Raw genomic sequence first — 18,817 nt, forward strand, 5'->3', positions numbered from 1 at the left:
TTTGTTACCTGTCTCCCCCTACTAGAATGCAAACTGCAAAAGGCAAGGACCTTGTCTGTTTTGTTCACAATTGTATCCCCAGCATCTAGAACAGTGCTTAGCATGTGGTAGGTGGTCAACAAAAATAAATGTTGGATAAATAAATGAAACAAGATCTGAACAATGAACAGGCATTGAATGCCTTCATTGTTTCATTCTTGGGTATGTCTCAGAAAGGTCAACTTTACAAATTTATGTAAAATTAATAAAATTCCTATATACTCCCCACATATTTCTTTTTAATTGGATTAAATTATCCTAAAATTCATTTGGAAAGAATAAAGTACCTGTGAATAGCCATTAAATGTAGGAAGAAGTACACTAAAGGTGCACTTGGCTCACCAGATATCAGAGGACACTATAAAGTTACCATAAAAAAATCCGTATGATAGGGATAGACAAATGAACCAGTGTAACAGACTAGAAAATCCAGGAATAGATATCTGATTATAAGAATATAACATATGAAAGATGAATTTTTAATTCAGTGACAAAAGGATGACTAAATAATAAACAGTGCTGATGTTATTTACCAGCAAAAAAATCTAGACCCCCATTTTATACCATTTACAAAAATAAGTGTCAAGTAGAGTGTCAGAGCTCAAGCAGAGTGAGGGGAGAGTCCATGGTGGGGAGAGGAAGATCAGAGGTAGTCAAGAGTGAGGTACTACAGTCCAAGCGTGAGGAAGGTTTCTACAGGGCAATGGGCATGTGGCAGCAGCCCAGCTGGGAATGTCAGAGTCCAAGCCAGGTGAGGAGAGAGTTCATGAAGGGGCTGGACGGTGGTGACACAGAAGATACAAAGGGATTGATCAAATAAGTAAATGTCTTTAGGATAATGGGAGCCACTATCAAAAATGAAAGGACAAACAATATAGTCCTACTGTAGAGCACAGGGAACTATATTCAATATCCTGTGATAAACCATAATAGAGAAGAATATGAAAAAGAATGTATATATGTATAACTGAGTCACTTTGCTGTACAGCAGAAATTAACACAACATTGTAAATCAAATATACTTCAATAAAATTTTTTTTAATGAAAGGACAAATATTTTAATGGAGAAACTAGAAAAACCCTGTGGTGTTGGATTGGAATTGGAATGGTTTTCATTTCATATAAATAGGTAACAATGTATGTGTATGTGTATGTATGTGTATATAAAACATTTTCCCTAGGTTTATCCACTGAGAGGGACTGGGGGCAGCAGCATCCCAAAGCAAGGAGCCCACTTAGCAACCAGATCTTCGATTCTGAGTGCTAAGAAGTCTGGCAGAGACCATCACCATAAAATGAATCAAGTAAACAAAGTCAACATCACAAGGAATGCAACAAATTGAAATTGTGCACCCCCAGATAGGATGCAGTAGGAAGAACACAGCATCACTTGTGTGATATTCTTGCCAAAATGCATCACTTGAATCTAGACATCAGACAAACCCCGATCAAGGGACATTCTACAAAATAACTGACCTGTTACCATCAAAAGTGGTCGTGAAGATCAAGGAAAGACTGAGGAAATGTTCCAGACTAAAGGTAACTAAAGAGGGATGAAAAATCAAAAGCAAGGTATGATCCTGGGTTGGATTCTTTTGCAAGGACATTGCTGGGACAATTGTCAAAACTTGAATGGGCTCTGTAGGTTAGATTGTAGTGAAGTATCATTGTCAATGTCCCGGTTCTGATGGTTGTGTTGTACTTCTTGCAAGAGAATATTGTGGTTTGTAGGAAATACACACCATAAAGTATTTGTATAGGTGACAGGGCATATTGCTGGCAACATACTCTTAAATAGCTCAGGACAAAAAAAGTTCTGTGTCCTAGTCCTGTAATTTTTCTGTAAGTTTAAAATTAGTTCAAAATTAAAAGAAAGGAAAAATATCTTGTTTTAACCCCTGATCCAATGAGGGGTAAAAAGAAACGTAAAACAAATCTGCACAGGTACAATTTTTTTTTAATATTTATTATTTATTTATTTGGTTGCACCCGGTCTTGGTTGCGGCAGGCGGGCTCCTTAGTTGTGACATGCAAACTCTCAGTTGCAACATGCATGTGGGATCTAGTTCCCTGACGAGGGATCGAACCTGGGCCCCCTGCCTTGGGAGCACAGGGTCCTAACCACTGCGCCACCAGAGAAGTCCCCAAGGTACAATTTGAATTTACATTTTTGTGTACCTGTATACATACTTCAATACAAAATAATTGTAAACTTAGAAAGAATGATTTGATGTATTTCTAGAAAGAAAGGAGTGTTGGGCATGGAGAGTCAATCTGTGATCACCGATACCAGTAATCTAGATTATCCATTCTAGCATAATCCCAAACATATGTGGCACACCACTGTTATATTGACCCAATGCATGTTCTGCATCCTGGAGAACAGCACCCCATCTTTGCAGAGTATTGCCTCTGCTTCAGCTGTGCCTTCAGCAGACTGCCCCAAGCATCTTCTTGCATCAGGCACAGCGTAGGATATGACCATTAATACCATGGTCATGGGCCAACCCTCACAACTCCTTTGCTGTCAAGTGGGCCCTGATCTGATCCAGTTATGTGGGATCCTAGGACAGTGGATCAAATCCTCAATAAGCCCTGGTTAGTGGTGCTGGCTGAGACCCTGTGGGAAGTAAAGGCAAACCCATACCTGGAATACATGTCTGTTCCTGTGAGAATGAGCCACTGGCCCTTCTGGGATGGAAGGGATGCAATGTGCTCTGGGCCTGCTTTACGCCTCACTCAAAGCTGTCTGCCTTTTTTCTACCATAGACCGGAGCTGTATCCCTAGGTGTATAATGTGCTGACACTAAAACCTGAAGAGGCCCACCAGGCGTTGTGCTTCCTTCTGTGGTACATGTAAGATGGCAGTAATTTGTCTTTTATTTTGGAGGAGAGTCATCATGCCCTTGATCATGCCCTAAAAATTTTATACACGTAGAAGACCGTGAATCTTCACAGCTCCCTCTGGAGTGCATGTGTCTTTCCAAGGCCTCCAGGGTACTATCCACGCTTGTTCATCTGGCCTATCATAACGCCATAATGTGATGCATCTGTGTGATGCTCTGCAGTATCTCCTGATATTCGAATCTCTTCAGGCTATATTATAACATAGGGTAAGAGACATAACCCTGGGGGAAAACTCTAAGTGTATATACTTGTCCATTCCATGTAAATGCAATTGTTTTGTCTTTTTTTTTTTTTTTCTGATTGGCCAAATCAACGGTTGCATAGCACACACCTGAGGCCAATGTACTATGCTCTAGTAAATTTACCACCTCTGGTACAGCAGCTGCAATCAGGGCTGTAGTACCTGGTTGAGTTCATGGTAGTCTATAGTCACCCTCTAGGATTCATCTAGGCTCTGCAGGAGTAAGAATGGTGAATTAAACAGATATGATGGAAAACCAGCATCCCTGCATCCTTTGTATGCTTAAGAATGGAACTAATCCCCACTCTCATCACTTTTCTGTGTTGACCCTCAGGAGAACGCCAGTCTCAATTATACACACAGGGAAATGACCCTTGAGTGGGTCCAAGAACCCAGTAGACCCACTGTAAGTCAAACCTAAGACAGGATGTCACTTATTACCTGGCCTCTATGTGCCTCCCCAACCCTAATGGGGAGGGGGAAGATAATACTTGAGTTCTCCATTATCAATGTGAACACAGACCCTGTGTCCAACAGACCTTGATATGCTGTATTCCCCCTTTCCCAGTGCAGTTACACAAGTAAATGGCCATAGGTCTCTTTGGGAAAAGACTGGTGGAATCATGTATTCTTGCTATAGTGTTGAGGGTCCTTCCTCCTAGGGACTCGCTACCTCTTCAGTCATGGTCTGAAAATTGGCTCAGGTCTGGACACAGGGCAAGGGATTGCGACTTTTTCTTGTGGCTATTGCCTTCAGTCTTCCAGTCATCTCTCCTTAATTTCTTCAGCTGGTATTAGCTGGTGCAGCTGGTAATACCCTTGACAATTGCCCATCTATTCTGCCTCTAGGGATGCTTTGCTCTATTAACCATCTCCATAACTCTCTGGGCCAGGTTCTCCTGACTGCCACTCTATTCTTACCAGTCATTATGATAATTGCTATCCCCTAGTTTCTGGAAGTTAAGCACTGCTGCTTGGCCTTTATTGTTTCAGGGTCCAATGATCCCCATTGCTATCGGTGAACCAAGTTCTGTAACAATACCTTCGGGACTTCCCTGGTGGCGCAGTGGTTAAGAATCTGCCTGCCATTGCAGGGGACACAGGTTCGAGCCCTGGTCTGGGAAGATCCCATATGCTGCAGAGCAACTAAGTCCGTGCGCCACAACTACTGAGCCTGTGCGCCTAGAGCCCATGCTCCACAACAAGAGAAGCCACCGCAATGAGAAGCCCACGCACCGCAACGAAGAGTAGCCCCCGCTCGTGGCAACTAGAGAAAGCCCGCGCACAGCAATGAAGACCCAGTGCAGCCAAAAATAAATTAATTAAAAAACAAACCAAAACAATTTCTTCTTTCATCAGCCCTGGTATACAGAGGAGAGCTACCACTTAACTTTTTAAGAGATTCTGGTAGCCTCTCACCAGCAAATTTTTTATGGCCTTGGTAAATAGTGTGTCTTCGGGTCCTTTTCATAGAGCATAATTATCTGGCAGGTCTAGTTATCCATAGTCTATTCAGCATTCTCACTTATCTGAGCCTTTTAATCCCACCTCCATCAACATCCACAGCACTCCTAACTTTAAGCTTCCTTTAGCATGGGTCATTGCTTTTTCCATGCTTCTAGGATCCATCCTAGTGGTGAGTTTGCACCATCTCCTGGTCTTTGCCAAGACATTGAATCTTGTAACTCAAGAGAGGGATCCCAAGTCAATAAACTCTTCCATTTCCAATTTTATGTTTCTTCCCCCTTCATCAAGTACCCTCAGAATCCAGTTCCATATCTATCCTCTCTGGCTCCTGGGTACATGCTGGCTAGACCTTGCTGCTCCTATGGGTCACAATTCCTTTCTTCCCTTATCAGGCTCAGCACTTCCATAGCTCGGTTATGCTGCAGCTAACCTAGTATAGGCCAAGTGGCTAAGAAGGGAGTAGGGGCAGATCATGACAGGGGTACTTGTTGCTTTGTGAAGGAGGGGCATCTGCACTGTCTCCCAGCAGAAAGGGAATGTTGGCTCTTACTAGGGAGAAGTGGGTCACTTCTGCAGGCTCAGAAGATTCAAAGGAATTCGTGGACTTAAAATCTTTAGGGACATCCACCTTGATATCTCCATGCCATGTGTCAGAATTTCAGGTTTTTCCAACCAGGACCCTGACTTTAGCATGAGATGTGCACATCCAGTTGGATTAGCAATAGCCATCCAATCCATCATCCATGTAGCACTATTCCCTCCACACATCTCAAGCATCTGGTACATTGTGCCCTCTAGTCCACTGGATAGAGCATTCCATTCTATCGTTTCACCCTCCCAACTCACCCCTGGTTGTGCTCCACCTACCTCCAGTAATGGGGTCCTCCTTGTCAGATGGGTGGTCATCTGTTTCCAAAACCCCATCTTATCATCAGCTTTCTCATCCACTTCTGGTACCAACTGTCAAAGGTCAGGTTCCCAAGAAGGAGATGCTGAGATAGAGTTTGGGGTGTAAAATGCTTATTAGAGATCTGCACCCGTGAAAGGAAGGGAACGAGAGCAGGATTGGCAGAGGGAAAGTCAACCTGTGCTGCAGACTCAGCAGAGTCTCAGCCAATCAGCAGCTCACTCTGGAGTGAGAAATCCCATCAGATTTGTCTAGCATCAAGTCTAAATGGTTGGACCTTTATACCCCTACTTTGCTCAGTCACCAGATTCCGGCTGCCCAGGAAGGGGGTGACCTCAGGCAAGGCGGCCCTCTGTAGGCTCTGAGAGAATTAACAGCTGGAGACTGTCTGCTGACCACTCTCGCTGCAGCTGAGCAGCAGGTCCTTCCTTGCAGGGCGATCTGGACAACATATCACCATGCATGCCACAAGAATATACATACATAAAAGTGCATAAATCCCAAGTGAACTCACCCAGGTGACCATCACCCAGCTCAAGAAACAGAAATTACCAGCACCACAGAAGCCTCATTCATCCCTCCTTTCAGTCAATGTCTCTCCCCCAAGGTAGCCACTATCCTTCTATCACCATAGACTCATTTATCTGCCTTTTTTTTTTTAACTGTGGTCAAATACACGTAACGTAAAATTTACCATCTTAACCATTTTTAAGTGTATAGTTCAGTAGGGTTCAGTACATTCACACTCTTGTGCAACCAATCTCCAGAACTCTTCATCTTCCCAAACTAAAATAACCCATTAAACAACTCCCCATTCCTCCCCCGCCCCAGCCCCTGGCAACCACCATTCTACTTACTGCTTCAATGAGTTTAACTACTTTAGACCTCATGTAAGTGGAATCATATAGTATTTGTCTTTTTGTGATTGGCTTTTTTCACTTAGCATAGTATCCTCAAAGTTCATCCATGTTGTAGCATGTGTCAGAATTTCCTTCCTTTTTAAGCCTGAGTGATTTCATTGTATGTGTACACCACATTTTGTTTATCCATTCATCTGTCGCTAGACACTTGGGTTGCTTCCACCTTTTGGCTATTGTGAATAACACTGCTATGAGTATGAGTGTACTCGTTTACCTGTGTTTGAGCCTTATGTAAATGGAATGAGTTACAACATGTGTATTCTTTGTGGTTGGTTTCTTTCTCTTGACATTATGTTTGTGAAGTTCATCTATTTTGTTGTGTATAGTAATAATTTCTTCTCTCTCATTGATATATAGTATTTTGTTGTGTGATCACAACTCAATTTTCTTATCCATTCTACCATTGATGGACACTTAGGTTGTTTCCAGGTCTTAGCTATTATGAAAAGCACTGCTAGTCATGTTCTTATTCATGTCTTCTACTGTACACATGTATGCCTGTCTGAGGACACATACCTAAGAGTTAAATTGCCGAGTCATAGACATATTTAGTTTTACTAGGTACTGCCAAATAATTTTCCAACTGGCTGTACCAGTTTACCCTTTTAGAAGCACTGAATGAGTGTTCCACTTGTTTCACATCCTCAGCAGCACTTGATATCATCAGTCATTTTAATTTTAGCCATTCTCATTGGCATAAAGTGGTATCTCATTGTGGTTTTAATTTGTATTTCCCTGATGACTAATGAGGCTAGAAACTTTTCATGTTTGTCAGTCAATTGCATATCCTCATTTGTGAAGTATTCATGTACTTTGCCCTTTTCTTAATCGAGTTGTCTAGTTTTTTTCTTATTGATTTTTTGTATTGTAGCATGTGTGTATATTTTTCAAAGGGTGTTTAATTCTCCACTGCAGATGGCATGGGTTTGCTCCAGAACCCCAAGGACCCTTCTTGGCTTGCCACAAATTACACAATTACAGCATCTTCTCCCATCTTCCCCCCACCCCCACCCCATGCATGTATAGGTATTGATATGTGTGTGTGTGTGTGTGTGTGTGTGTGTGTGTGTGTGTGTATGCACGTGCTCTTGGTGTCTGTTGTCAGATATATGTATTGCATATACATATATGCAATATATGGCTTGCCTTTTCTCTCACTTAATGGAGTCTTTGATGAACAATAATTCTTCATTTTAATAAGTTTGAATTATCAATTTTTTCCTTATGCTCTTTGTGTTCCTCTTACAATTTATTTTTTAAATAAATACATAAGAATAAACATGTCTTTATTGAAATAAAAATATACTTTTGTGACCCACCTAAGGTTAAATCGTATAACATCATTCCCTCTCACACAGCATGATGTTGCTAACCCACCACGCTGCCTTTGTATCAGCAGTTCTGGAATCAGCAGTGTGTCAGGGACCAATGCAAAAACTCCTTCTCCTCTTTCCCACCAGAGCCCTGATTTTGTCCAGGTGCCGCCTCCCTCCATGTAGCCCTGTGCTTCAAGGGAAGATGGCCCCACTCCAAGATCCAGGAGGGGCATCATGACTGCTTAATCAAATCATGGCTCCGCATACCTTCTGCCATGGACATGGGACCCAATTCTGGCTAAGGAAATGTGAGAGGCTCCTGGGAAAGTAATTTTTGCTCCCTTCAGAGAGAACAGGAGAAGTTGGCCCATTTCATACCTTGGATGTTATGGAGCCTGAGGGCAAATCCCATACACTGAGCATAGAGATTTGCCTCAAAGAACCTGGGCCTTTGATGACTTCAAGTGCCATTGCTCATACTATGCCTGAAGAACAACCTTCTGCCATCTACATTTCCTCATGACTGAAGCCATTTTGAATCAGGGTTCCAGTCCCTTTCAACTGAAAGTACCTAGCGACCTTGGGTGAATGACAGAATGTGGACATCCTTGCTGTATTGTGTGTGCAGGGCCAGCTTCATGGGTTAGTGGCTTGTGCTGTCACATGAAGCCCCATGCTCAGTAGGATCCCCTGCTTGGTTTAATGTTCTGCTGTTACTGTTTTGAAATTCTCAATAACTTATGAACAAGGGGCCCTGAGTTTTCTTTTCACAATGGGCCCCCCAAATTATGTAGCTGGTCCTGGTAATGTGACATTTCTCATCTCTTTGTTTTTCTTTTTTTTCTTTTGTTTTTTTTTAAATGTGCCTGATGAAGCAGTACCTTTTTTTTTTTTAATTTTTATTTATTTATTTAATTTATTTATTTATGGCTGTGTTGGGTCTTCGTCTCCGCGTGAGGGCTCTCTCCAGTTGCGGCAAGCGGGGGCCATTCTTCATCGCGGTGCGCGGGCCTCTCACTATCGCGGCCTCTCTTGTTGCGGAGCACAGGCTCCAGTCGTGCAGGCTCAGTTGTGGCTCAAGGGTCTAGTTGCTCCGCGGCATGTGGGATCCTCCCAGACCAGGGCTCGAACCCGTGTCCCCTGCATTGGCAGGCGGATTCTCAACCACTGCGCCACCAGGGAAGCCCCCATCTTTGTTTTTCTTTATTTGCCCTCTCAATCTTTGAACCTTCACAGCTTCATCTACAAGACTCTAGTCTGGATGCCTCATCTGCATAACCCACCAGCTTAACTAAAATGAGGAGGTTGGACCATTCATCAGCTGATCCCTAAGGAGACTACCAGCACTGCTAAGAATTCAGCTTCCCCCATCCCATTTTGGTAAGCAACGACTTTTCAGTATCCCAAAAGTGACTTTTACAAGGCAAAATCCAAGCCCCCTTGCCTGGCATTCCGTATCTTTTTCTTTTTTTAAAATTTAGTTTTACGTATTGTTTTATTTATTTATTTGTATTTTTTTTTTTGGCTGTGCCATGTGGCTTGTGGGATCCTAGTTCCCCGACCAGGGATCGAACCCAGGTCCCCTGCAGTGGAAGCTCGGAGTCCTAATCACTGGACCGCCAGGGAAGACTCATCGGTATCTTTTTCAAAATCAAAAGATTTTGTCTTTTTCTCGTGTCACTCTTTCAACCTCAACCTCTATTACTCTCCGGTAGGAATCACCCACTTCAGCCAAAATGAAAATAATAATAATAATGAAAACAATGTATTCACACATAAACAATGAAATAATGACAACAGACTGTATTTATACATATTACAACATTTGATCCTCACCATAAGTCTGTGAGATATAATTTTGAAATAATTACTCTGTACCTTTATTCTATTACAAATAAAATTTGATGATCAGCATTATATTTAGAAGTCACAAACTTAATAAGTGTAGTTAGTTACTGGTCACTTTTACAAACTTTTTATTTTTAAAGAATTTCAGACTTACAGAATGGATGCATGAAAATTACAAAGACCCCCCATATACCTTTTATTCAGATTCTCAAAATGTTAACATTTTACCACATTTGCTTTATTGTTCTTTCTTTCTCTCTCTCTCACACATATATAGGTATGTATGTTTATATGTGTGTGTGTGTATGTATATATATATATATATATATATATATTATGATATATAACTACTTCCTGAACCATTTGACCATTTGAGAGTAAATTGCAGATGTGATGCCCTTTCACCCCTAAACACTTGAGTGTATGTTTCCTAAAACAAGGACATTCTCTTATATAACAATAGCACAATTATAAAATCAGAAAAATATCATTGTTACAATAATACCATCTAACCTACAGACTTTATTCAGATTTCATTAATTGTCTCAATAATGTCCTTTGTAGCAATGAGGGAAATAGTATTTTTCTGGTTCAGAATCCAATCCAGGATTACATATTGCATTTAGTTGACTAGTCTCTTTAGTTCCTTCAGTCTAGATTAATTCCTCAGTCTTTCTTTGCCTTTCATTACCTTGTCACTTGACGAATACAGGCAAGATATTTTGTATAAAGTCCTTCAATTTAGGTTTTATCTGTTTTTTCCTCATGATTAAGTTCAGGTTATGCATTTTTGGCAGGAATATCATAAAAATGATGCTGTGTTTTTCTCAGTTCATTAAATCAGGAGGCACAAGATGTCTATTTGTCCCATTACTGGTGATGTTATTTAACTTTGATCCCTAAGTTAAGGTGGTGTCTGTCAAGTTTTCCATTGTAAAGTTATTCTTTGTCCATTTGTAATTAATAAGTATCATGTGGGGAGATATTTTTATACTATACTTTATTCCTCATAAAACTAGTTTTAGTATCCCTTGATGCTAAAGTTAATAATTCCTTTCATTGAAAAAGTATACATGACCCAATGGTTAAAAAAAATCCAAATAACATACATACTTAATATACAGTGAATATAGTAAATAGTACTGTGAAAAGTAAGTCTTTTGATTTCAGATCCAGATTCCCTCCTCCTGTTACCATTTTGTGTATGTGTCCTGTGGCAGAGATAATGTCAACATGATACTGAAACCCATTTTGTTTTCTTCTTCCTGGGCATGAAGAATGACAATATTTCCTACCCTGCCTTGTAGTGAGGCAGGGCTCATGAGACTAGTTCTACTTCAAGAACTATAAACAGAAGTGATATGTGCCCTCCTGAGCCAAAGCATTTAGTGCCAGCGTGTGACTCTCTAGCTCTCTCTCCCCATGCTACAGCAATTGTGGAGGCCATGCCTTTAGGTGAGGGAGCCACAAGATGGAAACAGCCTGGATCCCTGAGTTACCACATGGAGAACAGCTGCCCTAAAAGAGTTGCCTGTCTCTCAATGGACATGTGTATGCACCAGAAATATAAGCCTTTTCTGTGGTAAACAACTGAGATTTCAAGTTTAATATGTTGCTACAACGTAATTTAGTCTATCCCAATAAAATTGCTCTGGAAATGTTCCTCATGTATTAAAAAACATGTAATTATGTGTAATTTTATTGTATGTAAATAGGTACATTATGAAATGTTCTGTATCTTCCTTAACAACATCTTTGAGATATTTCTGCGTCAGAATTTTTAGCTCATTCTTCTTAAGAGTTGGAAAGTGCTCTATTGTAGGAATGTACTTCAATATACATTTAGAAGATTAATTTCTTAAATAGGTACTACGTATATATATAGTTTAAAATTAAAACAGTTCAAAAGAGTATATGTGAAAAATTCTCCTTCCCACAGCTTCCCGGTGCCAACAAATTTCCCTCCAAAGGTAACCAATATATTCTGTTCCATCTGTATACTTCCAGAGATATGTATAGATAAGATGTTTAAATGAACCTCACTTAGTCTCAGATTTGGCTGAGACCCCAAAACAATAAGGTCATATTCAAAGTTAGATGCAAATTCACCAACACAGGATTTGCAGAGGGAGAGTGTAGAAAATCAGTTTTTTACTCTTAGTTCACCACCTACCTCCAGCTTACAAAAGGCATTGGAGAGATTCAAAAAAAGATAGACGAGTCCAGGTTTTTAGACGAAGCTGTTGTACTTTGTACTGAGTCATTGCCACCATCCTCAACCTCATCCTGAGGTGTGTATGCCCTTTGCCTCACACTGATGTAAGGAATTTTGCTGGGAACACGCAGCAATATGTAATATTGCTTCCAATCTGAGAGACACGGTGGCTGATGTCTGAGTTACATCTGGGATATATAAAAGGTAAAGGACTGGCTCAGGCATCCTGTGGGGTAGAGATGAGGCTGTGGTTTGGAATATAACAGAACTCCCAACAATAGGTCAAATGAGCATGTTTTCTCTAGTCCAAATGTGGTATATACATGCAAGAGCTCTGGAGAAGCATTGTCTTGGATCCTGTTCAAGAAAGCTGCCAAAAGAAGTGAGTGGACTTCAGCAGAAGGAAGGTGGAGGCGTATCACCAGATGCCTGGAGACTCAAGAAAGAATTGTAAACAAACAACCACAAAAGCAATGTACTCATCTATGCAAAAGAAAGTACAGAGATGAGATCCCCAAAGATGGAATGATGGAGCTTTAAAGAACTCAGAGATACAACCTGCAAAAAAAAGAGTAAGCCTTAAACCTCTGCAAACCCCAGAGAATGCAGATGCCACTCATGACAGTACTAGTCAAGTACAAACATTACAGTCTCCCTTGTGACTTCCTCCATATGTTCCAACCTTAACAGGCTTCATGGTTGTGTAAGTTATTTGCCGAAAATGGCACCTGACTGTAGGTGCTAATGGGGGCTGAAATCCAGCCTGCTTTCCACTCTCCAAACCATATGCCCTGGCACGGGGTTGTGTCTACTTGGAGCAAGAGTTGCCTTTTCTACTTCACACAGAGGTGCAGTTCTCTCACCATGGGGTTGCATTCACCCAGAAGGGGGAACCTTTTTCTAATCTATCCAAAGACACCAGACGAACTAGCAGCCACCCAGCTTGGAAGGATTAGAGACAGTAGCAACAAGATGAGGAAAGTGGAAGCACTGAATGAAGAAAGAATGAAACTGATCACACACTCCTTTTCCATAGGAGGTGACTCACATCCTAGAGGCCCACGCTGGAAGAGAGGAAGAAGCCTCAATCTTAAATCAATTTTAGAGTGATGACTATTAGATGGGGCTGGGCATTTCTGTTACTTAACTGATGTTGTTTGGGAGACTAGCATTTCAGGAGGACTTTTAATACATAAGAGTAATTAGCAAAGTTGATGGATTTGACCAAGGTGAAAGGGGCAAGGGAAAACCAGCCATAGAGAATAAACTAAAGGGCCAGTGGAAGACGAAAATTAAGATGTTTTCTGATTTACACCCTGTAATGGAGACCTCTAGCTCCCTACTTATATACATTCTGTCCTTTACAATTTGATATAACCTCTAGACTAAATTCTCTCTAATGGGATGTAAGATGGATTAAGGGGTAATCGATGGGTGCCACTTCCAGGACTGGCCTAGTAAACACCTCCCCCCATACCCACACACAATGAAACTCTTTCTTTCCTCTCCTCCCAGCTGGATGCAAGTGGTGACAGAGCCATGAAAGATGACAGATAGAAGGAATCTTGGTCTATGAATGACAGGGAGGATGAGAGCTGCCCCACCAAGCTGAACGCCTGTTCAAGACTGCTAGGTGAGCAGAATCTAAACTTCTATTTTGTTAATTCATTGCATTTTAGGTTTGCTTGTATTAAAGGAATCACAATTCTTTCAAATCTAGAAAGAAAAACAAACACACAAAATTATTTATTTAAGAAATTATTTATTTCCAGGGAAGGGAGAACTGCAAGGTGACAGATAATCTCTGTGAACAAAGTAAAAGATAGGGTTTATATAGGGCTTGGGGGAAATGTGGGGTTTAGGTTAAATGTAAATGATTGGCTATGACTGGCTCAAAATGAAGTGGGGTTAGTCGTTGATTAGGTTGATTTCAAGAGCAGACCTATTGTAGCAGGGTTTGGTTGTCTGTGGGTGATTCCGCTCAAGACTGATATTGACTGGTCTTTCCTTTTCCCGTTTAAATACCTGAGGACATGAGTAAGGTTCTTCAGGCAAGAGTAGAATTTTCTTTTTTTTGGTTGTCAAATAACCCTTTATTTTTCTTTGCAGTTCTTAACTAGTTGGGCATTCCACTGCACCACTGTTGATGTCATCTATGATGTCGTGAGGGTGGCGGCCATCAACATTGCAGCCCACAGACTGGGTGGCCCCCAGGATCTCTTTAATGGTTCCAGAGAGTTCTCTAGCTAAAGATCGATTCTGCATCTGTCAGGCAATGTTGACAATCTCATCAAAAGTGATGTTTCCACTGTGCTTAATGTTTTTCTGCTTCCTTCTGTCTCTTGGCGGTTCCTTGGGGCCTTGATGATCAGTCCTCAACCTGGGCTTGTCTGTTCTGAATGGTCAGTTTCACAGTAATCCTCAGACCCTTCCAATCACCAGTTGCCTTGGCGATGTCATCACCAACCTTTTTTGGAGACAGACCCAGGGGGCCAATCTTGAGGGCCAGGGCAGACGTGGCACCAACTTCCCCACTGGTGCACCTCAGGTACACGACTTTGATCTTGTTGGGGTCGAACTTAGGCAACATGGTGGAGGCGGCTGGTGTCGGATGAACCCGGATTCAGGACGACTGAAGAAAGTTGCACCTTGGCCTCCTCTGAGCCAAAAGCTGGAAGTCTTTTTTTTTTTAATTTTTCTTGGAGTATAGTTGATTTACAATGTTGTGTTAGTTTCAGGTGTACAGCAAAGTGATTCAGTTATACATATACATGTATCCACTCTTTTTTAGATTCTTTTCCCATATAGGCCATTACAGAGTATTGAGTAGGGTTCCCTTGTGCTATATAGTAGGTCCTTGTTAGTTATCTATTTTATATATAGCAGTGTGTATATGTCAATCCCAATCTCCCAATTTATCTCTCCCCCCACCCTTACCCTGGGTAACCATAAGTTTCTTTTCGACATATGTAACTCTATTTCTGTTTTGTAGGTAAGTTCATTTGTACCCTTTTTTTAGATTCTACATATAAGTGATATCATATGATATCTGTCTTTCTCTGTCTGACTTACTTCACTCAGTGTGACAATCTCTAGGTCTACCCATGTTGCTGCAAATGGCATTATTTCGTTCTTTTTTTATGGCTGAGTAATATTCCATTGTATAGATGTACCACATCTTCTTTATCCATTCCTCTGTTGATGGACATTTAGGTTGCTTCCATGTCCTCGCTATTGTAAATAGTGCTGCATTGAACATTGGGGTGCATGTATCTTTTTGAATTATGGTTTTGTCCGGTTATATGCCCAGAAGTGGGATTGCTGGATCATATGGTAGCTCTATTTTTAGCTTTTTAAGGAACCTCCATACTGTTCTCCACAGTGCTGTACCAATTTACATTCCCATCAAGTGTAGGAGGGTTCCCTATTCTCCACACCCACTCCAGCATTTATTGTTTGTAGACTGATGATGGCCATTCTGACCAGTGTGAGGTGATACCTCATTGCAGTTGTTTTTTTAAATAAATTTATTTATTTTATTTATTTTATTTTTGGCTGCGTTGGGTCTTTCTTGCTGTGCGCGGGCTTTCTCTAGTTGCGGTTCGCAGGGACTGCTCTTTGTTGTGATGTGCGGGCTTCTCATTGCGGTGGCTTCTCTAGTTGCGGAGCACAGGCTCTAGGCACATGGGCTTCAGTAGTTGTGGCACGTGGGCTTATTTGCTCCGCAGCATGTGGGATCTTCCCGCACCAGGGCTTGAACCCGTGTCCCCTGCATTGGCAGGTGGATTCTTAACCACTGCGCCACCAGGGAAGCCCCTCATTGCAGTTTTGATTTGCATTTCTCTAGTAATTAGTGATGCTGAGCATCTTTTCTTGTGCTTTTTAGCCATCTGTATGTCTTCTTTGGAGAAATGTCTATTTAGATCTGCCCATTTTTTGATTGGGTTTCTTTTCTTTTCGTTTTTTTTTGATATTGAGCTGCATGAGCTCTTTGTATATTTTGGAGATTAATCCCTTGTTGGTTGCTTCGTTTGCAAATATTTTCTCCCATTCTGAGGGTTGTCTTTTCGTTTTGCTTATGGTTTCCTTTGCTGTGCAAAAGCTTTTAAGTTTAATTAGTTCCCACTTGTTTAGTTTTGGTTTTATTTTCATTACTCTAGGAGGTGGATTGAAAAAGATCTTGCTGTGATTTATGTCAAAGAGTGTTCTGCCTGTGTTTTCCTCTAAGACTTTAAGAGTATCCGGCCTTACATTTAGGCCTTTAATCCATTTTGAGTTTATTTTTATGTATGGTGTTAGGGAGTGTTCTAATTTCATTCATTTACATGTAGCTGTCCAGTTTTCCCAGCACCACTTAAGAGACGGTCTTTTCTCCATTGTATATTCTTGCCTTCTTTGTCATAGATTAGGTAACCATAGGTTCGTGGGTTTATCTCTGGACTTTCTATCCTGTTCCATTGATCTATATTTCTGCTTTTGTGCCAGTATCATACTCTTTTTTTTGGTTTTTTAAAATTTTTATTTATTTATTTTTGGCTGCATTGGGTCTTCGTTGCTGCGCGGGCTTTCTCTAGTTGTGGCGAGCAGGGGCTACTCTTCATTGCGGTGCGCAGGCTTCTCATTGAGGTGGCTTTTGTTGTGGCATACAGGCTCTAGGCACACGGGCTTCAGTAGTTGTGGCACGTGGACTCAGTAGTTGTGGCTCACGGGCTCTAGAGCGCAGGCTCAGTCGTTGTGGCGCACAGGCTTAATTGCTCCGCAGCATGTGGGATCTTCCCAGACCAGGGCTCGAACCTGTGTCCCCTGCATTGGCAGGCAGATTCTTAACCACTGAGCCACGAGGGAAGCCCCATACTGTTTTGATTACTGTAGCTTTGTAGTGTAAAGAGTGGAATTTTCCAGTCTTATCTCCCTTTTGGTCCTCATTGACAGATCATGGAAGAGGCTATTAAATATTGTCTAGAACAAGAATGGGCAATTTTTTAAAAAGGTACAAATGAACTTATTTACAAAACAGAAAGAGACTCACAGACATAGAAAACAAAAGTATGGTTACCCAAGGGAAAGGGGGGTGGGGAGTGATATATTAAGAGGTTGGGATTAACATACACACACTACTATATATAAAATAGATAACCAACAGTGACTTACTGTATAGCACAGGGAACTGTACTCAATATTTTGTAAAACCGATAAGAGAAAAGAATCTGAAAAAGAATATACATATATATATGTATAACTGAATCACTGTGCTGTACACCTGAAACTAACACGACATTGTAAATCAACTATACTTCAATTGAAAAAAAGATATTAAAAAAAGAATGCTAAAAAATATGTGCACAGGTATGATAGGACACATTTTATTAAAAATCAGAAAAAAAGAATGGGCAATTTTTTTCCTGCAAAGGACCAGAAGGTAAATATTTTAGGCTCTGCAAGCCGTCCGGTCTCTGTTGCTGGTACTCAGCTCTGCTGTTGTAGCACAGAAGCATCATGGACAATATGTAAACAAATAAGTGTGGTCATGTTCAAATAAAACTTTATTTACAAAAACAGGTGGTTGGCCAGATTTGATCCACAGGCCATAATTTGCTGACCCCTAGTCTAGAATTCTAGATCTAATCTATCTAGGTTAGATATGGTTATGGTTTTCCCTGCTGGGTGAAATGGTGGTTGTAGTGATCATCATGATTTCATTTTGTTTTTGATTCAGGATCATCTGTTGCACCATCTGATGAGGCAGCCACCACATAGTAGAGTTTAATTCCGACACCAACTACATAGAATATGACTGCAACATAAACAAATATACAACTAGTAGAATAAGGAGGGACTGGAAAGTTCACCAAAGTCATAATTCACATTTTCACAGATTAAACCGTCAGATAAGATCTTCTTTTTTTTTAAATATTTATTTATTTATTTTTATTTATTTTGGTTGTGCTGGGTCTTAGTTGTGGCACTCGGGATCTTTGTTGAGGCGTGTGGGATCTTTAGTTTTAGCATGCGGGATCTTTCTTTTTTTTTTTTTTTAGTTGCAGCATGTGGGCTTCTTAGTTGCAGCATGCATGCGGGATCTAGTTCCCCGACCAGGATAGAACCGAGGCCCCCTGCATTGGGAGCGCAGAGTCTTACTCACTGGACCACCAGGGAAGTCCCAAGATCCTCTTCTTGACCTAAGTTATGGTAATAAGAAAAGGAGTATAGACCAGGTTGTTACCTTTTGAAATTTTTTGAAGTTTCTCTCACTTTTTTGATAATGTTGAAAACCTGTCTGAGAGATCTTTGGGAATATAAGCTGCTTCAAAGCAAATAGATCTGAAGTTTCTGAGGGAACTGTATTGCCAAAAAACCCCACAAGCCTGGCCTGAATAAATAAGTAAAGCCATAAAACAACACTTGGGTCTCCAACCCTGCACCATCAGGAAGCAGGCTGTCAAAGCTGTATAGTCCCCAAGGAAGGCATGCTCCCACTTCACGTACAGCCAGGGAAAAAAATGGCTGAGGGAGGACTTGCCAGAGGGCAGAACCAGGGTAGAAGGAGAACAATGACAAGAGAATTATTCCTCGAGAGCAAAACTGGGTCTAATCTGAGAACTTCCTTCACTGCCCAGAAAGGGTGTCTTTTTTTACCCGCCCCCATTTAACTTTTTGTTTTAATTGAAGTATAATTGACCTACAACACTGTGTTAGTTCCAGGGGCACAACATGGTGATTTGATATTTCTATACATTACGAGACGCTCACCACAATAAGTCTAGTTACTATCTGTCACCATGCAAAGAGATTACATAATTATTGACTATACTCCCTATGCTGTTCATTTTATCTCTGTGACTCATTTATTTTGTAAATGAAAGATTGTACCTCTTAATCTCACCACCCATTTCATTTATTCCCCACCCCCCAGCCCCCGGCAACCACCTGTTTGCTCTAAGTATCTATGAGTCTGTT

At 41.1% G+C, this 18,817-nt stretch overlaps 1 pseudogene across 1 annotated transcript; it reads right to left on the bottom strand.

The window, feature by feature from the left end:
• Positions 1-8,622: 8,622 nt before the first annotated feature.
• LOC309654901 (large ribosomal subunit protein uL11 pseudogene) lies at positions 8,623-15,487 on the bottom strand (annotated as a pseudogene). The gene has a single exon. The product of its transcript is annotated as a large ribosomal subunit protein uL11 pseudogene (transcript).
• Between the last annotated feature and the right edge of the window lie 3,330 nt (positions 15,488-18,817).

This window comes from Balaenoptera physalus (genome assembly GCF_965194825.1).
Source record: "Balaenoptera physalus genome assembly, chromosome: 2".
In the NCBI taxonomy this organism is placed as follows: domain Eukaryota; kingdom Metazoa; phylum Chordata; class Mammalia; order Artiodactyla; family Balaenopteridae; genus Balaenoptera; species Balaenoptera physalus.